At 37.8% G+C, this 20,265-nt stretch overlaps 1 protein-coding gene across 5 annotated transcripts in view; it reads left to right on the forward strand.

Moving 5' to 3' along the window:
- Window positions 1–20,265, forward strand: part of SEMA5A (semaphorin 5A) — a 320,019-nt gene that overhangs the window by 72,007 nt on the left and 227,747 nt on the right. For 4 of the 5 annotated variants that reach the window (XM_057428775.1, XM_057428777.1, XM_057428774.1 and 1 more), the window contains exon 2: window positions 11,373–11,468. The exons of the other annotated variant lie outside the window; for it this stretch is intronic. The gene's annotated coding sequence lies outside the window, so the exon portion shown is untranslated. The remainder of the gene's footprint in view (window positions 1–11,372; window positions 11,469–20,265) is intronic. 5 annotated transcript variants of the gene reach the window in all.

Consider the following 20,265-nt stretch of genomic DNA (forward strand, 5'->3'; position numbering starts at 1 on the left):
AGAAAACAAAACGATCCCCCTTGTTTATGCTGGTGCAAATGAAGGTGATGTTCCTTCTGTGGCAATTTCTGCAGAGTCCATTCTAAAAAAGGGGTGGGAGACTTACATTACTGTTCTGACTTTTCCCGTTCTCTTCTTTCTTTGAATCTTTGATGCTCAGAGGCTAGTAAAAAAGCTTTAGTAAAGCTCTGACATAATCTTTTTGATGGGAAACAGGCTAATGCCAAATGTGAGAGGATCTCTGAAGAAACAGACCGTGTCTCTGTTTAGTATGTAACACACAGTACTAGGTGGGCAACTAACTTGGGTTTCATACAAATTTCCCTGGAAGATTTCTGTTATGCGCTTTGGCGAATCAGAACAGAGGTGCTGTTGAGCAGCATTAATTGCTTTTATTGACTTTGCATGCTGTTGTACAGATGAGATGCCTGGAAAATGAGCTTGTTAATTTTGCCATACTGCTGTCAACAGACTTTGGCTTTTCTAAAGGTGTCACTCAATAGGCTATAGAGGAAATATTGTGATGACTGTAATTTTCTTCTTTGGCTTTCACTTGCTAAGTTTAGCTTTTATTGAGAAAGCTGATTTTAATTTACAAACTGCAAGCAAAGCTCTGAACCTGAAGAAACAACAGATGTCTTAAGTCCCAGGGATATATCCTCTGCTAGAAATTATAGCAAAATCACCGGTATTAAAAACCAACGAACAAAAAAAAAAACAAACCAATAAAAGCCCCCAAACCACCCATACTACACATGGCCCACTCATCAAATTTTAGGTAACCAGTTGTCTGTAATGACTTTTTTTGGTTTACAGATGTTTTAAGAGGTGCAGAAATGAGGCATGAATTGAGATGTTGTCAGGAATGAGCAAATAGCACTGTCTCTTGTTGCAGTTTTAAGCATGTAAGAATGTGTAAATAAGAACAGGATACTTAGTGCTGAGTTTATTAACCTTCCACTTGATGACTTGCCTTATCCTTTCTATTTCAATGTTCATTTTGATTTCCTTCAGTTATGGAATCAGAATTTTCTCCCTTCTGTGCCTTAATGCCTGCCTCTCAAATGGGATCTGTTTTTGCATTTACAGGCTATGCAGTACTTTCCCATTAATGTTCCATATAAAAATGAGGTGTTTGTCTTGACTACCTAATATAAAAACAGATGATCCTTATACTCTGTAGGAAAGAAAGGCAGCCTGTGAACCTAAAACCACTTATCAAGAAGTGTTTATCACTGTCTTTCAGTGTTAGCGTTTTTCTGAGCTGCAGTTTAGTGGATAGGAGGGTAAGAAATTACCGAGACATCGGATTCTAGCTTCTGTGCATAATAAAGTAAAAATGGAGTGCCCATATTTATTTTCCCTGCTCTGCTTTGTGTTCTGCCTCCAGAACTGCCCAACTCTCTGTCCTAAACCACAATGACTGCTTGAATGTCTGTTTGCTCTACCGACCTTGGGACTTTAAGCACTAAGTACAAGGCCCATAGGTCTTCTGGGGAAGAGCATGTTCCAATGAGGGAATAGAAAAACTTTTTTTTTTTTATTTTATTTTATTTTAATTATTAATCAGATTTCTGGATGAGAGAATAAGGACACTTCCTTAGGAGAAGGCTGTGAGGGAGCCGTGAAATGTGTCCCTGCAGCTTAGTGTCTAGATTATAAAAAAAAAAATGCCCCTAACCTTCAGATACCTGACAACCACTCCCAAAGTAAATTGTATATATGTGATACATTCCTCATGTTGTTAAAGCAATGGCTTTGCCATGGGAACTTTTTCTTTAGTGAATCAAAGTAAGAAAAACAATGAAAAATAGAAGAAATCCAAAATGTTCTTAAAATGCAGCTGCATCTGATCTGAAGCTACAAGCAGTATTTACATACACATTTAGTTCACAGCATAAAGCAGAAATTTGAAGTGGTCTGGGATTTTAAATGTGCTTTCATGTTTCCTAATGCTCTCAGATTTTTGTTCAGTTTGTTCTTACCTGCAATAATGATTGTAAAATACTACAACAATTATATGTAACTTTTTTTATCCTTTTACTTCAATGTTACTCTCTTTAAATCCCATTTTAACATTGTTTTTATCTAGGATAATGTAGTATATAATTCTGTGTGGTCTAATTTTCATCTATGATCTCTATGTATCAGTACTGTTTCCAGCACAATGTAATGTGAGAGCCAAATTAGTTTGTTTTGAAGGAATTCAGACCTTGGGGTAGAAAGTTAGAGAGTAAGTTAAGATGTGGGACGGGTAAAAGCACTGGAAAACTCAGCATGGGCACCAAGTGTGTGCATTTAGTCAGTTGGTAGTGTTTGAACCTTATCTTAGACAAAGTGTGATTATCTCACAGATTTATCTGTGGTGCACGTTTCTTTTTGCTTTGTTGCATTGTTTCATGTTCTCTTACCTTTGGAGAATGAGAACTTTAGAACATGGCAACTTCTCCAGCTGCATTGTCTGTGTTTCTGAAGAGAGTACTAGTCCTAACATTAGGATTTCCATATTGAGTCTGGGTGTGTCTTAGTTCTTTCCTCTCCTTGTTTGTGCTATTTATTTCCTGCTGTTGTTCTAGGAAAATTTTAGGGACTTGCTTGGGTGCAGATGTTTTAAATCAAATACCTTTTACTTCATATATAATTATGAATGATCAGAAACAGTGGAATTGTACAAGTGCTTGCAGACAGGACAGGCATCCTCCCATCCTGTCCTAGTAAGCAAATTCTATGTCACAGTTCAAATTGTTGACTGTTCCTACATGCATTTCTAATAGGAGTTTCCTGGTTACTGGGCAGTTTGCTTCAGTTCTGCATGCCTTACTGATTCATACTATGATGTTGTGAATTAAAATCTAAATTGAAAGTGTTGCTTGGTGAGTTTTGAAGACAGTAAGGACCAATACCAGATACTGAAGTTAACATGGCATATTAATGAACACCCCTCAGGATAACATGCTTAATCTCTCTGCTTTTCTGTGTAAGTTCTCCCAACCACTTGAGTACACAAACTGTAGATCATCCCCAGCACCAGGTACCAAAACTTCTTCCTTTCTTTTAGGTTTTTACATGAAGTGAGTATCTCAAGCAGACTTGAAATACAGGAACAAAATCAGATCCAGGTATTCTGCTGTCTGAAGTGAAGGTATAGGACACCAGTGTGGCGAATGAAGAATCAGTTACTTCATGCTCTACTTAGAAGTTTACCCTTAAAAAAGAAAGTTAATGTAATATGCCACTTTAAATATAGAGTCTGCAAAGATTTGAGATACTGGAGGAGGGCAAGGAGGGCTGTAAAAAGAAGTTAGCTGTGGGCACAGTGCAGAGCAGTGCTGGGATCTGCTGCCTGCCGTGTCATTTAAGCCTAGGGCACAACAGGGAATAGTAGACATTTGCTTTTAGTAACAGCTTATGATGAACTAGACATTTTAATGAAATTCTTGACAGGTATCCTAGGTGTACATTGAACTCTTCTCTTTCCTTAATTTTGTTAGTACTGAACACAAGGGAAAAAAGAATTTGTTGAGGAGGAGCTTGGAAATTATTATGTGTGTCCTTCCTGGGATGATGCCCAGGATTAAAGTGTTTACCTCTGTACCTTTGCTTTGCCTGAGGCATTTGTGATTGCTTCAGCACTGAGAGCAGCCAGGGAGATGGGAGTGTGCGTGCACGTTGGGTGGCAAAAAGAGGGATAGGCTGCTAGAAGAATGCCAAATTATTGAATGCTTTCACTACTGATGGGGAAGACATTTGGCCTTGAGTAAGAATGTTTCAGACAAAGTTTGGAATATTTCCAGATCACAGCCGTCATGGTCTTGCCGTCTCTGCAGCCACCTAGGAAAATAAATAAAAATCTAGAGCATTCAACTTTGTGCTGAAGAGAGAGAAGAGCTAAGGAGCTTGCTGGGGAGGGGAGAGCATCTATCAGTTTGCAGCTTATGGTACCAGCTGGACTGTGCTGTGTCTTCTGGCTCTGGTGATGGATAAGTTAATTTTTGTCTTTGTCTCATGCATGCTGAGATGGAAGAAGGGAAAGCATCCGTCATTGAAGGAGAACAATTTAAAGCCTCTCCCCATTCCCCCCCCCAAAAAAAAAAATATTGAGGCAGAATATGAAAGCACTGTAGATATGAAACTATTTTTAATTCTTTCTCTTATTCTTATAAATTATTCCAGTACATTTGGGCTGGGAACCTCAATTGTCTGGAGCTTGTTGAAGTGTTGCATCATGGCCCCCACCCTCCCTTTTGTTTAGGAAATCTGCCTCCAATTTGAAAAGTAGACTACAAATCCATTTTTTTATCTGATATATCACAATTGAAATTAATAGACTTACACAGGATTTAATATGGTCTTCTGTCTTTAAAATGTAGTGGATATGATTTCTTTAAATCATTTTGAAGCATTTAGACTACCAAAGTGGCTAAGTCAGCTTGTGGAATAAACTGATGTGTGAAAACTGGCACACTGTACTTTGTAATGGCATTTTATTGGGGTATTATTACTTCAGCTGCACAATTATGGGAGCCTGCTGCATATTAGCAGACACTTTCCTCATAACCTCAAGCTATATGCACTGAGTTATTTTTCTCTTCAGACTATCATCTTGGATTCTCCTACACTACGTATAATTTCAATTTTTTTTCTCTGAAGCAGTGCATGCTGTAGGCAATAGCGAGTGTAATGCTTTCTGCATTGTTAGGCAATGAGAGTTAGCAGCAGCTGCAATATTCAGGATTAGTCTTTTCGTTATTATTTGGCATCTGCAGTACCTACATAAATCTGTTCAGTCCTGTTTCTCCAGAAGGCAGCTGGGCTCTCTGACAGGCGGAATGCGACCATAAAGGTTTCCTGAAGTTGTCACTGTGCTTTGGAGTTCAGTGTTAATTGGAACTGCAGTTTTCACAAAGCAGTTCACTGAGATATATAAAAACTTGCCTTTTATTTAAGGAAAGAGGAAAATGTTAAAAGACATCTTTACATTTTATCATGGTGAAATAGGGACTGATCAAGGTTCTCAAGGCTGCACCACAAATCAGCTGCTAAGCCAAAAGTATAATTCAGGTCTCATAACCCCAAGCTTCATCCTTGTCCACTAGCGAGCAGATGTCTCTGCATTAAGTATGCTACAGAAAATATATTAGCTGCTATCCTGCAGTACAGCAAATGTCTTTCAGAACAGTAAAAAAACCTCGAGTTTTCCTGAGGGTTGTGGGCCTTTTTCTCAGTGTCTGTCGTCTAAGCTATTCTTGAATTTTTGAAATTGGATTGAAAAGGTTCACTGGCTTTTGCAGAAGATCAGATAAAACATAATGTTTTATTGTTACGTATCTAAAGATGCTTTGCTCAGGATTTCTCTTCTGATACCCATAGTTTTGGTTTTACCTTTTTTAGCTTACTTTCCTTCTTTGGAAAATAAAGTAGCCATATACAGGTTAATGAAAGAAAGGGATCAACTGTTTGGTTTCATGCAGACTAAATGCATAGGTTACAGGGTATTCGCATTTGCTTTTTTTTTCCTCAATTGGCATAGATATTGAAGAACTTACATGGTGATCAGTGAAATTTAAGATTGATGTGCTAGCATGAGCTTTGAGAGTTTGACTTAAATTTGAGAATTAGCGAGGACATGAAATCACTTGGCAAACTTCCAGAAGAGAAATAACAACAATTGCCCATGGAATAAAATGTTATCAGCATGGGTGGAGTGATGTTAAGACAATTTTTCTTACAGGTAAAAATTGTAGAAGTGGTAGAAGCAGTATGGTGTTGCATTTTGAGAAAGAAGGGAGACTCAAGAAGGTTGTTCTGTGATGTTCTTGAAATATTTAGCCCCCTGCCCAAACAAAAAGAAAAGTTAAATCATCTGTCAAGTTTCATCTTAAGGACACACATAAATGCTAGAAACATTTTTTTAATCTAAATCTTGTAGACATGCACACACACACACACACACAAGAATAGATCTTGTGTATGTTATGTTACAGTGTTTAATAATCCTCTTCATTGACTTTCAGTATGGCATTGATTTCTCTGGTCATGAAACTCTCAGCTTCTTGTGTTGTCAGTATTAACATGACATGTCTAAGAAGTGTTAGTCTTGTCAGTATGTTAGAGCTAGAAAAGTCTGTCTGGATTATCAGTCCTATGAACTTCAGGTTCAGGAAACAATGTAAGAGTATGGAGACATGTAGAGAGTGAGTACTAGTGGGAACAGAGCACTTGAAATGTCCTATAGACTTCAGTCAAAGACCAAAAAAGCGTGAGGATAAATGGTGTTATGCTCAAGAACATATATTTTCAGAAGTTTTGCTGTCAAAATCAAGATCAGAGGTGTATCAGAACTGATTTATTTTAAATAAAAATACGCAGTTGTGCCATTTGCAGAAAGTTTGATAAAGGCCATGTTTTCCCTGCTTTTTGAAGTTTTCATGAAAGACGTGACTTTAGTGGGAGCAAGACCACAATAATTTATTACTGTTTTTCTCCATCTCTAGCATTTTAAACTACATAATACTGTTCCTTCTGTCAGCAGTCTTAATAATGGATTATACTTTAAAAATTACTATTTTGGGAATCATGGTTGTTTTTGGCAAGAACTAAATGCTGCTCTTGAGCTATAAATCTGTGGTGGTTAGTTAAAAGGTTAAATTTACACTAACATGTCTTGTCACTTTGACCCAGATGGAGTTAAAGCAAGTACGTAGGGCAAGTTCAGTGGCTTTAAATGAGCCATTATTAGTCAAATCCCTGCAAAACTAAATAGCTATTATGTCATCCTGTTTTATAATTTTTAGCCAGAGAACTCTGACTGACTGGCGACTTCACATTCTGGTCTATGCTTTTCTGTCAGCAATACATTTCCCATCCTGCCATTCTGTATTTGTTCTTATTTTGGCCCAGTGGAGAATAAAGTCATCCTGTGAACAAGATTAAAGCTGTGGGTTATTCATGAATATAATTTTCTTTGTCAAGACCTTCCCTTTCAGTAAAACTGGAAAAAAAGGTACCATGGCTAATAGTATTAGCTATCAATATGCAGAATCTAACTAGGGCTCATACTCCTTAGCATTGGCATACGTTCCAGCAAATGCAGTGAGTCTGCTTTATGGAACTCTTCTCCAAAGATGATCTTTGTATGGGCCATGTCTCATACTCTGATTATGTTGGATTTGCCATGCCTATGAAGCGAGCCTGACAGACTCTGGATGAGTAAAATCTATTACTTATGTGGTTTGCATGTGGGAGTATATGTACGTGTGTGCTGATGTCCATGGTTCTTCATGACTTGGAGCTTTAGTTCAGCAAGGCAGGAACAATGCTGGAGATCATGGAGTGCTGGTGCTGCTCCTGTTTTTTCTGGATCTGATATGTGATATCTGAGCCAGAAGACACATCTGTGAAGACCTGGACATTTCCCATCCCTGCATGTAGCGCTCCATACATTGAACTTCTCTGCAGTGTGGGTCGGTTGGTTGTTTGCTTCTTTGAGTTGGTTCTGTCGTCTCAAACATGGTGGCTGGGACACACTCAAGGACATTGTTGATTTTTTTTTAATTTGCTCTGCTCTTTTTCCTAAAATTTCCTACATTTGTTTAGGTTTTACTTTACTTGATATTGTGATTTGAGAAACATATACAAACTGAAGCTTCATAAGAAGGGTATTCCTATTTCTTCATGTTCCTTGTGCCTAGATTTTGCTTAATAATTGCCATCTTTCTGCATCTGTTCTTTAGTCCAGCAAATAAACTGGATTTAATGAGATCCCTTTCCTAATGTGAGGACCTCTTCATCATCAAAAGAGGAAAATAAATAATAATATTCGGTAGCATACATTATAAGAAGCAACGTTAGTTTTCGTAAAAAGAGCACAAGGTTGTATATAGCAGCTGTTCTGAGCATTCACCCTTGATTCATTCCTGAAAGTGGGCTACATTTGCATAATGCAGACAGGTTTTATTATTATTATTACTATTATTAATATTTTCCTGCCTTCCTCTCAATTTTGGTACACTTCTGTTCTTACATGATTTTCTTTCCTGCTGCCAGATAGCATCAAAAACAAATAATTTGTTCAGTAGTGCTTTAAGCAGTAAATAAAATTACTTATATATGCTCATTTCTCCTAAGCATAGATGGTGAGAGCACTGAAGTGGTGAAAAAGAGCATCAAGAGCATCTCCCTGCTGCTGTTGACACTTCAGCTCCACCAGCATCAGCAGAGGTCACTTGTCTAATGTGGGTTGTGATCTCTGTGGAGCAAAAGCCAAGGCTGGCTAGTGGAGTGGTGTGGAGCAGGTGTGCTCTTAGCCCTCTCAGTGTCCTTTTTTACCTTGCAAGGGGAGCAGTGGTTTCCATTAGGTGTTGTATGAAAATCCTGGGTACTGGGTACCAAGGCAAGCGCCCAGCTGAGTGGGTGAGGTGAGGTTGCTGCTGTGGCATGCTGCCTGAGCAGTGCCGTGCAGCTGCAACAGGAGAGGGAAGTCTCAGCATGCAGACAAGCCGCAGTGTCTGGGCATGCCACGATTATTTCTTTACTCAATTCAGTGTGTAGCCAGCCTAATGCACTAGACAGATGTGAGAGCAGAGCCCCTGTCTGTATGACAGCGAAGGCTGATAACTGCATGTTCACTTTCCTTCATGTTCGCACTAGATTTAATTATACCACTTGGTTATACCAATGACTTCAATACCATATTCTAACTGCAGTGGGAAGCACCATTCCTATGTATTTATTAATAAATCTACTGAATATTTCTGGAAAACTCCCGCTAGTATATACCTAAGTATATTTTTATCCATGTGCAGAAGGTGTTTTTTTTCCTTGTTTGCTTGGGTTTTTTTCTTCCCCCCCCTAGTTTTTAAAATTTATGCACTTCTTGGCAAGTAAAATGTTTGTTAATGAGAGCAGGGAAAACCAGCTATTTGGAAAGTGAGCTTGCCTCTTGTTTTACCTGGTCATTTTCATGGAAGTTTTTGTGTGAGTTTGAAATTGGTCACCAGTTTCAAAAGCCTTTTTGAAAGGAAAGGGTGGTAGATAGAGGCAGGAAGCACAGCCACTGTAGCCTTTTTACTTTAGAAAAAGTTGCAAAACCAAAGCAAAAGTAAACTAAAACATAGTTATATACCCCAAATTAAAAAAAAAAAGAAAGAAAAAAGTAGGTGATTTTTTTGTTTTGTTTTGTTTGTTAGTTGTTTTTTTTTCCCTCTGTCTTCTGATTTTGGTGGCTTAATTTATGATTTCTGTAAGACTGGTTTGGTGTCGGTTGTGTAGGCTGAATTAGCCTAACTTTAGATTAACTAAATGAATATTCAAGCTATTTTTCTAGTGTTACCCTACCCACAGCATATACTGTATAGTGCCCAATGAGGGTGCTGCTGCAGTCATTAGAACAGCAGGGTTGCCATATTAAGAGGTAAGGGGGAAACAAGGTATGAATCTGTAAATATCCAAGCTTTGAGTTTGTTTCTGTGTGCATGCATGTTTTCCCTAAATCCATAAGGTGGATTCATCATTTGCCTTCCTGTTTTGTCTAGGTAATTCTTAAAATGAGAATAAGAATAAACTTGCTAAAGCTTTTATTTTCCTAAAATAAAATCTGAGATATTTATGGAGAAACACAAATTCTGAAATGAGTGGTGAGGGGACAGTGGTGAGTTTAAGTGCATATAGAAAGCATTAGTACTGTCACGTTTATTTAGAAAAATTGAGGTATACAGCCTTATTTGTAATGTTTCAAAGCATAATAATTCAGCTGCTCATTCTGGTGTAGTGAGTGCGTACATAAATCACTAGCACACTATATCTTAGAGGTGGGTTGCTTGTAGTTGTCTGTAGAACTTACTGTATGGTAACAGTTATAATTAATTACTTGACGAACCCAATGTCTTGGAGTACTTTGTCATCAACAGGGACAGGTGCTGGGTAGTTGTGCTGAGATGTTCAAGTATTCTCTGGTACATAGTAATATAAAAAGCAGAACTTGGTCCTCTTCCAAGGTTTAAATTTGCTCTTGCCTTTCTGAAAAGTGGGAGGCAAAGAAAAGGTAATGCAATGTCTTCTTGACAATATAAGCTTTACCTACCAACTTGGACTATGAAATTCAAAGTGACCTTCAATCCTTTATGTTTGATTGGGTCTCCCTGTGCTGTGGAGAACGCTATCTAAATCTGCTCTTGGCAACTTCTACAGCAGAGTTTGACATTGCTGAATTTCATGGAGGGGTGTGTATATATGTGCATATGATATAAATTCTTAATTTAGAATAAAATATGTAAATGATAAAAATCTGAATAACTTGTTGATAGGAGAGGGCTTAGGAGAAATTTTGACGTGTTGGACATAAATCTGGATCTTGGGTGTCTAACCTGGAAAGGAGTTCTTGCTCATATGATGATTCCTTGCTATAAAATGTTTTTTATGCAGTACTGCTTATGCATCTTGCAGATTTCTTGAGACTTTCATAGGTCAGAAAAGCACTGGAAAAAAATCGCAAGCACTACCAGTCATCCAGTACAGTCTATGAGTAAACAGAATGGAACAATGAGTCCTTTTTGTCTCAGGTCTCTGCTTAGGTTCAAGGGTGAACTATTGATTACTAGTGTATTTGTTCTGTGCTGTAGACATTCTTAATCTCAAGGAAGCTTAAATTGGATGGACTATTATTGTTTTTTACTTTTGAAGTGAAGTACCTTCTTGTCAAGGTGTTGAGAGCAGGAAACTGCTCTGTTATTCCTGTCCTCCTGTTTCATGTAAAGATAGCACTTGATTGATTAGCAGTACCTTCTTTGTTTCAATAAAGAAAACAGCAAGATGATTTTTTTGATATTTATATTGTCTTTGTCATTCCTACAAAATGGGTTAATGTCTTGAAGTGTTCTTGATGATGCATCTTTTTCTTGAAAATGTCTTTGTATTGTTTTGAGACGCTAGACAGTAATCTTCGGTTTTCTCTTGAACTTCCTGCTTTATGGAGAGATAAAAGAATACTAAAGTTTTGTCCACCTGAATTTTGTCACAGATTTCACTTAGGGCCTGCATTAGGCACATTTAATTTTAAGTTGTGGTTACAGTTCCAAGGGAGATTTTTACAGTGAGGATTTTTCTCAAATTCGTATGTCCCATGGATTTTGTTAGTTCTGTTACAAGTACTCGTCTTTTCTGGTTCTTATCCCAAGCTGACAGTTATTTTAAAGAATTATTTTTCCTGCTGCTTTGTTTGGTTCTTGTTCATGCTGTGTGGTTCAGTGACTTACATCTCTAATTTATTGTCTTGAGAGACAGATGGTTTATGACTGCTATAAATGTCTGAGAATTGCTGATGAGCTGTCTTTTCAATACCTATTATTTCTCTTTTATGTTTCCTTATCTTCTAGGAGCCCACAAGGTAGACCCAGGACCCCACTGTGCTAGGCTCTGCACAAACGCTGAACAGGGGCAGTAGATGATTACAGAGGAATGGTGACTAAAAGGTAGGTAAGAGATTGTGCAGTGGGTAGATGCTGATGTCATGGAGAGATTGTAAGATGCTATCTGTGAAAAGACTTGTGAGATGGCTTTGTAGACCATTACAGTTATTCTGCCTTTCTTTCCTCCCTAAGCTAAAGTAATGCAAGAAATGGAAATGGGAGGAGTGCAAGGAAAGCAGCCTGCAATTCTCCTTTCTTCTTCCCTCTCTTAAATTACACTCAACTTGGAAAAGGAAAACTACATAAATTGGGTATGTTTATTTAAAGACAAACTAAAAGGGCAACTGTAAGAGTAACATGTTTGTAGGTGGCAGAGACACTATTTCAGGATGCTGTTTTGAAGGCTCCACACAAATGCCTACCGTCAGTCTAAAAAGAATTAGGAAAAGGAAGCCTTTATAGCTAAATGACAAGGTAGAGAAGACTATTAAAAGCAAGAGAACATCTTAAAAAAAGATGTGGTTGTGTTCAAAGAAGGAAGTAAGACCAAAAATATCCTACTGTCAGGCTAAACGGAAAATTAATAAATGCTTTTCTTTTGTCCTTTTTAAAAAAAACAAAAAAAAAACAAAAAACACAAAACACACTAGTATCAGGAAGCCAGTCGAAGAGTCTGCATGGCTTGCATATAATGACATCATGAAATGAACAATCTGAGATAAAGCCATGGCAGAAAACGAAATAATTCTTGTGTAGATGTGGTTACCACTGAAAAGTGTGGGGTGGCTCCTATTTTGAAGCCTGCTGTGGGAGGCTTATGAGATTGCCTTTCTCAGCTGGAAACATTTGTAGGAGAGGTTGTGGAACAAATTGTGTGTTCCCTGTTTAACAGGTGCAGATGTATCTCACCCAAGTGTTTAAGGAATGGAAGGGTGAAGTAGACCAGCTACTGATTGTGGTGTGCAGCCTTTTGCTTTAAAGTATCTCTGCTGTTGAGAACTTGAAGATGTCTAATTTGATGCCGTCTTTTAGAACGCATTCATGTGGAATCAGGGAGCCTAGAAACCAATAGGTCTATTGTTTAAATTGAGTGGATTAATTTAAAAATTAGATTAGAGGCTGGTTTAGAAAAAACATCAGATAAATATGATGGAGATAAGGAGGAAGAATTGATTTCTATAAAGGGGAGCCTGATGAAGAGGAAATTTAGAAATGGGTTAATATTAGCCTTTAAATACTTGAAGGATGCTTACAAAGATGACACAACCAATGTTCTTAGTAATGGCAAACAATGTAGGAGGGGGTTAACATACACAGATTGCAGATTGAAATATTCCGATTGGGCATTATAGGAAAATCTTTTTTCACTAGGAGGGTAGCAGCACTGGAAGAAGTTACCTGGAAAGCAGGGGGTGTCATCTCTCTGAGTGGAGGCTTTCAAGTCTCAGTTGGACAATTGTTCTCATTACTTAGTTGAACAGTTGATCTGATCTACTGTGTCTTTTAGTGATTGGTCAGACTGGATGACTCCCAGGGATCCCTTCCTGCCAGAACTTTTGCGATTAGAAGTCAAGTCTTACTAAACTGTTGTCGTCCTTTGAGGGAAGTAACCAGCATACAGATGAAAGAGATTTTATGATGTATTGTTCTACTTTTTGAAAAGGCATTTTGTATTCAAAGTCCTCTCAAAAAAACCTTCTAAAAGAACTGAACAGGCACAGGTTAAGAGTGAGGACTGCAAACTGTGTAAATAATTGGTTAAATGGTAAGAAACAAAACAGAAAAATATGTTGGATATCACCAGTGGATTTCCACAGAGATCTCTGTGAGTGCCCAGGGAGATATATTCATAAGTAGATTGGAACAGAAGTGTGGTGACAAGGTTTGATTCTGGAACTAAGTTATTGAGGGAAAAAGAAGGCAAAGGAAAACAGGGCAGACTAAAAAACTGCAGAAGACCCTTATAAAACAAAGTGGCCATTAAAATGGTGAATGAAATTCAGGATCGGTAATGGTAAATTATTTTGAGCTGGCCTGAGATCTTGGGACAGTAATTTTAATTAAAATTGGGAAGCAGTATTTTAAGAAAAAGAAAACAAACAAAACCCAACAAACAACCCAGCTCTGTAGTAGCAGTCAGAAGGCAAATTTATGTCAGGAATTGCTCTGAAAGGAAAGAAAGCAAAATATCATTAGGCCAGTCTCTAAATCTGTTTTGGTCTCCTTATGTCAGAACAAGTGGAATAGAACTGGAAAAGGTTCAGAGCAGGGCAACAAGAATGAAGAAAGGCAGCAGGGTGCAGAAGGCATCCATGGAGCAGCTTCCCTGCAATAACAACTGGCTATATGAGAGTCACCAGACTGGAGAAGAGATAGTGGCCAGATGCTAATGTTAAGAGGTCTGTAAAACTGCAAGAGCTGTGAGGTGTCTGGATGGGAAATGAATACTCAGTATCACCTTATTTTTGTATTAGAAGAGGTATCAGGTGAAACAGGCAGGTAACAGTTTCAAAGCTAGGAAAAGAAGGTTTTCTTTGCATGATGTGTAGGTCAGTTCTGAAATTCCTTGCCATGGGATCCTATGCATGTTCCATGGGCATAAAGATCTGCTGAACAAAGTTGGAAAAGGAGGGAGGAAAAAAAAAAAGGTTGCAAACCAAGGTATTGTTTCTAGGTAAGGAAGTCGCTGAGCTGCAAATTGTGGAAAACTGCGCAGTAAGTGCTGTTGGGAGAATGGGGGAGTGTGTTTCTGTACAACTGCTCTGGTTTTACTGTTGCCTTAAACATCTGTTCTTGGCTGCTTCTGGAGACAGGAAAGTGGGTCAATCTGGATATTTAGTCTGAGCCAGTTTGGTCATTCCATTTGGGTTAAAACATCCAGCCTGGCCCACTACATTGGTTCTTACATACTGTTCTGTGAATAGTAAGGTTGCAGGGTGCAGTATCCGAGGAGAACTCTGTTGATGAAACCATTCTAAAAAAAATTAAGCTCTTATGTAATTTGTGGTCTTGCACTGAGCTTGGAGACTTTTCCATCATTCTAAGATAAATGCTTTTTATCTTATTTTGGCACTTGATAAATTACAGTTAAATTCATCTTAATGTGTTCAAGCTGTTTCATTGAGAGTTCAGTTCTCACCTTTTTTTTTTCTTACTATGTTCCCTGTACAGTCTGCACTGCCTGTCAGAGAGCAAGGAATTATCAAAACACCATTTCTCACTACATATAGTCCTATTGACACCCATTTTGGTGTAGACATGGTACACTTTGGAGGGAGAAAGAAGCAAGATGAAATGGCAAAACCTTGAGAGAGTACAAAGAGAATGAGAAAAGAGCACTGAACTTGGCAATATTTTTGTGTCTGTGAACTAGCTTGAGAGGCAAAATGTTTGAGTTATATTATGATGATCGAGGGGGGGCAAGGCTAAAAGCGACAGGGTTGCATAATGATAGTTGAAATGGCCAAAACAGGTAAGGCTACTGGAAGAGAGAGGGGTCATGGGAGAAGATTAGTGGAAAAAAGGTAAATTGAACTGAAGGGATTGAAAGGTAAGTAAGGATGAGAAACTACTGAAGAAAGTTCTTAAGAATTAAAAGGGTTTTAGGAGCTTAGGGGAGGTGCAGATACTGGGAATGAAAGAAACAGTGTCTTTGGTTTTCAGTCAATGGCTTATGGTCCCTAGATGAATGGATTCATGTAAGTAGTGTTTAAATTTCCAGTACCAGTACCTGTACTTCCTCTGGGATTTTTTCCAAGGGGACTTGAAATTAAAAAAAAAGCCAACACAAGAGGGATGAATAACAGTTTTTCATTAGATTGGAGAGGGTTGTCGCTCTTGGTAAAAATAGTTTTATTATAACAGTAGCAAAACCAAGACTAAAGCAGCTGAAATGGAGGCTCAAAGGTTTTCTAAGTGTCTTGACCAAAACTTGCAATGACAAAGATACATGAATATTTCAAATAGAAATATACAGTCCTGAGGAAAGAGTATTTTTCTTGTAGGAAGATGGGATACGAATCTGTGCTTTAGATAACTGGAGGGTAATTGCAGAATAAGAGCAGTAACAAGAGAAAAGGAAGAGGTATATAGCATAGGTCATTACCAATTAAAAATATTTCATAGGTCAGCCATTTGCCTTCCCACGTAATTCTTTGAGCTCATCCATCTGTGAAGAGTCCTTCCTTGTGGCCCTTCTAACTCTTCTGGTGTCTGCCTTGTGGCACTGTGTGTGTGGTGGTGGGAAGTTTCTCTTTGTGCCAGGCTTGGGGAATTGTAACAAATGAAGCATAACAATGAAAGGCTCCTTAGTAGTGGTAGTTGTTTGTTAAAAGGACCCTGCATTGCTTCAAAGCAGCAGTAGCAGTTTCAGAATGGAATGAAGGAGCTTCATTCTCTTTTGGAAACTCTGTGCCTGGTGTGAAACATAACTGTGGACCAGTGAGCTGCAAACAGCTTTGTACTGAAGTGATGAATTGTGCTGTACTTAACTCTACATATGAGGTGAAGGAGGATCAGAGAGGGATGGATGAGGTCACTGTGTCTAATGGAAAGAACCTTTGTTTCTTGCTACAGAGAATGAGACTCTTCCCATTAAAGCCTGTTAAATCTCTGAGATTAATGGCATCTAGAAGCAGGGTTTTAACACCTGGTGTGAAACTAAATGGTCTTTGATTTATAATTTTAATATCTTCCTTTTTTTCTTTTTTTTTCTTTTGTACTTTTTTTCCATCTATCTCTCAATTGTCTGAACTCTCATGGGTTGCTTTTTCTTGTCTTGATCATTTAAAAATGTCAAAATAATTTGTCGAAAAGGACTGTTTTGAGACCCTTTGAGTTGTCTCTTTTGATCCAGGTTTGGTGTATTTATTTTTTTTTCCCCATGTGACACAGATTTTTGTATTTGCAGTGTGCACATCAGTGTAGTGTGTGTGTAACATGTTTCCTCTGGAAACCCTTTCTGCAGCACCATTGCAAGCAGTTTGAATTATTTTTCACTCAGCTTCAGGTTGCATCTTCATAAAACGCGGTGGAATCTGATGCTGGAAAACATGCAAGATTGACAGTCCTGAAATTGAAATCTCTGTTTTATCTATGGAGTAGATAGCACAGCCTATCTATCCAAACTGTATGTTGGCAGTACAACTCATGATTAACCTGGTGAGATGACCTCTGCTTCTTATTATTTACAGAGTACTGAATGTTTGCAAAGACTTTGCAGAGTGACAATGTCATGTTTCAATTTGGGTTTTCAATATCTTTCTATATGATGTGTTTATTAAAGTATAAACATAGGGTTTTTGTTTTTGTTTTTTTTTTTGTCTGTACAAAGTAAAGAACTACGAGCTCTGCACTGCATTTCCCATGTAAAAGAGATGTGCTTGTCTATAGTTGTGTTAGTACTGTAGAAATTAATAGGCTGTAGTAATTGAACATGATAAAATGTGATCTTTTATATTCAAAAAGTTAGCAGTTTAAAAACCTGAATGCATCATAGTGACTTTAGCAATACAGGTACTCTGCTAGATTACTGCAGCTGTCCCGTCAGCATCATGGTGAAGTGGTATGTGAGGGAGGAGGGAGTTGGCCAGGTATGAAAGGATAGAGGGAGCCTCTTGCTGTATCCAAACTCTGCTTTTGGGACTCTTCAATAGCATGCAAGTCCTATCTCTGGGGTGAAGCATGCTAAGGTAGAACACAGCAAGCACACCAAAGTTTGTTACTACTCTTGAGTATCATTCATGTTTTAAATCTGTCTTCTTAAGTTATATATTTCCTAACACTGCCATAAATTGCCAATTTTTTACTTGACCAGATGCACACAATATCAGCAAGTTTCTTGGTTTGTTTGGTGTTTTTGTCTCCTATCCCTTTTTGTGACTTTCTAGGTAAAATCCTTATTTTCATTATTATGCAAGGCTCCCAGCTGAAAGGCCTTGCATGTTCAGCATTTTATTTCTGGGCTCTTTGTTTTGAATTCCAACAATTCCATTCCATAGACCCTTCTCATACCTATGATGCTTGTATCTCATTTCACTATCACTACATAAACTGGCACTCTTCTGCTCTGACTTAATAATCTTTCAATACCCCACCTGCCGAAGGGGAGGTTTTAGTTGGGCTTTTATTTTTAAGACCTTGTATCGTCTTAGGCAACATTAGCTGAGGATATTCTGACTGCAAGTCATCCAGCCTTGCCTGGTGGTGTACTGGAGAGCTGGTGTGGTGGGGAGGGAGGTTTTCCATAGGTTATTGCTATGACACCAGTGAGTGTACTGTGTGACACATAACTTAGGGATGGTTAGGAAGTTTCCCTTTAAGCACCTGTGGGGGAACTAGACAATTTGGGTAGAAGCAAAACAGCCTAAGAAAGCTGAAACAGTGCCTTTATTTTTAGAAGAATCTAAGGGAAGATGCAATCATCCTACATGTTTCTATTTATGAGCTCAAGGTGACTTTGACACATTTGGCCTCTGAATCTTAGATTTTCCAAAGTGGGAGTCTAAGATGTGTTGCAGTGTATTAAATCTGTGCATACATATTGTATGCTTATAAGATTTTAAAGTGATAAATGAAAAAAGGTGGCTACAAAGCTCCAGAAGTCTATAGTGATTTTGGATATGATGGAGACATCAGTGATACTTCATGTAATTTAGTCTTTGACTGATGGAAATTGTCAGACACTGAGAAGCCATTGGGAAAGATGTCACCAAACAAATTGGATTTTCACAACATTATTAGTTTGTGAAATAACTTTATGTAACAGATTTTTTCCCTGAAAGCTCTTAAATGGAAATCATTAATAAGAGCATCATCATCAATAATTAGATAAAACATGCAAATGTAAGTAAGTTAAAATAAACTTGTAAGAGGATATTTCAGACTTAGAAAAAAACAGATTTTTTTTTTTTTTTTTTTGAGACACAAAACCACAGGGCAGCACAATGTATTTTCTGAAGAAAACCCACAAGAGGCTTTTATGTATTGAAGCAAATGTCAAGAGCCATTCCTTATTTAACACTAAGTTATTTGACATCTCCTTATTTGTTGTTTGACAGCTTCATCGGGTGCTTTCTACTAGATAATACATGATTTCTGTCGTGCCAAGTTTTATTAAACAGACTTAAAATGGAACTTAAATTTTTAACAGTAATGTTGGAGTAAGAAAATATAGATATGATTTATTCTCTTCGGAAGGATTTTTTTTTTCTCTTTCTTTTTCCTTTTTTTTTTTTCCCTTTCCCTGTCATGTCTTAGGATACAGCAAAAAATAAGCAAGTTTGTATTAACAGGAAGTTCAGGCATGTGCAGATATGTTCCTCACATGTGAAACCTTTGTATGTGAATACATGGGGTTTTAAGTATAAGCATTGTATTCATTTTGAACTTTGCCTTTTGTTTTGGAAGACTGATAGATTGGATCTTTGAGCTTTAGAATAGTCTTTGAAAATCTCTAGACTTCCCATTACTTTTAATTTTAGCCTTTTTTTTCTTTTTTAAGAAAGAATTTATTATCTTTCATAGAAGGTGTGAAATAGCTGTATCTGGATTTAGAATTTAGTGAACAACTAACAAAAGGTAGATGAACTTTCAGAAAGGTCTAACAGAAGACATGATTTCCCCTTCAGGCTTCTTATTCCAGGATTCTGACAGCTTTGTCAGAATGGACATATTCAAGACAGCATGATTAGCCACACAGTTAATGCTCCTAATTATAAAGAGGCATGTTTGTATGATGCCTCTGAATTATCTGGATATTAATGCAACTGAATGTGGCACAGAAAGGAGTTGTGTGATTTTGCTGTTGCAGTTCTCAACTGAATCAGAGATCTAAATGCAAAAGTATGGAAAAAAAAAAATCTTTAGTGTGGAAGAAAGTCATGTAGATTTGTGGGTCCCCTTTGAGCACTATTGCATATAATCAAGGGGGCTTAATCGTGAGGTTAGAAGGAGCATTAAACAGTGCTTTCCTTTGTGTATTAAATCTTCATAAGTGTGTGGGGAAACTTTAGCCGATGTATAAAAAAAAAAAAATCTAAGTTGTCATCTTTGCAGTGGTGATGTTAAATAGCAAGGAAAGTGAGATAGTAGCCTGTACCCTGTGCCAGAGACACTGGATGGATCAGTCCACCTAAGTATTCTCTGAAGGATACTTTATTGCTTATACAAGAACTGAAGAAGGAATCCAGAAGCTTGAGGAAATGAGTGGGTCTTTTGAGTGCTTACCTCGTTAGAAAAGCTATGTATAAATTGTCAGGGAGCAGAAGTGTTCTATAGCAGTCATGTGGGTTCGGGCCTCTGAGCTGCCTCACCTCTCCCTTTCCTTCATATCTGTCTGCTAAACCTTGCTGTTACTTAAGCTGTTACTATAAAGAGTGGCTATGTTGGTTGTTTATGGGAAGAAACAGATCAAAAGCTGGTAACCAGCTGGTAGTAGAGAGGAGGGTGGAGTCTGAAATGCATTTGCAAATGGTGGGATGGGGGCAAGTGGATGTCAAAGACATACAAAAGCGTATTCCCCTGCACTGTATTTTGGTTATCAGCTGTGGCCACCATTCATTTCCTGAAAGATGTTTAATAACCACTGCCCTTTAAAATTGTACTGAAGAACTAAAGGAATGAACCCACTATGAGAGGGATAAATGTGCCTGTATTATTTAACTGAATCAGGCGGTCACAATAGTCATTTCATGACACTTTGGAACTCATCCAGCAGTTCTTTTGAGTAGTAACTACTTAAAATATAATCTTTATTTTGGAAGTTTGCCTAGTATTAATGTGCAGAATATCCACTAATAGTTTTGTTTTAGCAGTACAATTTGTCCTTTAGATTGGCAATTTGCATTATTATGTCTTTATG

Source organism: Pezoporus wallicus, unplaced genomic scaffold (assembly GCF_028554395.1).
Source record: "Pezoporus wallicus isolate ANWC-B61680 ecotype Strahan unplaced genomic scaffold, APGP_CSIRO_Pwel_v1 contig_6658, whole genome shotgun sequence".
NCBI classification, from domain to species: domain Eukaryota; kingdom Metazoa; phylum Chordata; class Aves; order Psittaciformes; family Psittacidae; genus Pezoporus; species Pezoporus wallicus.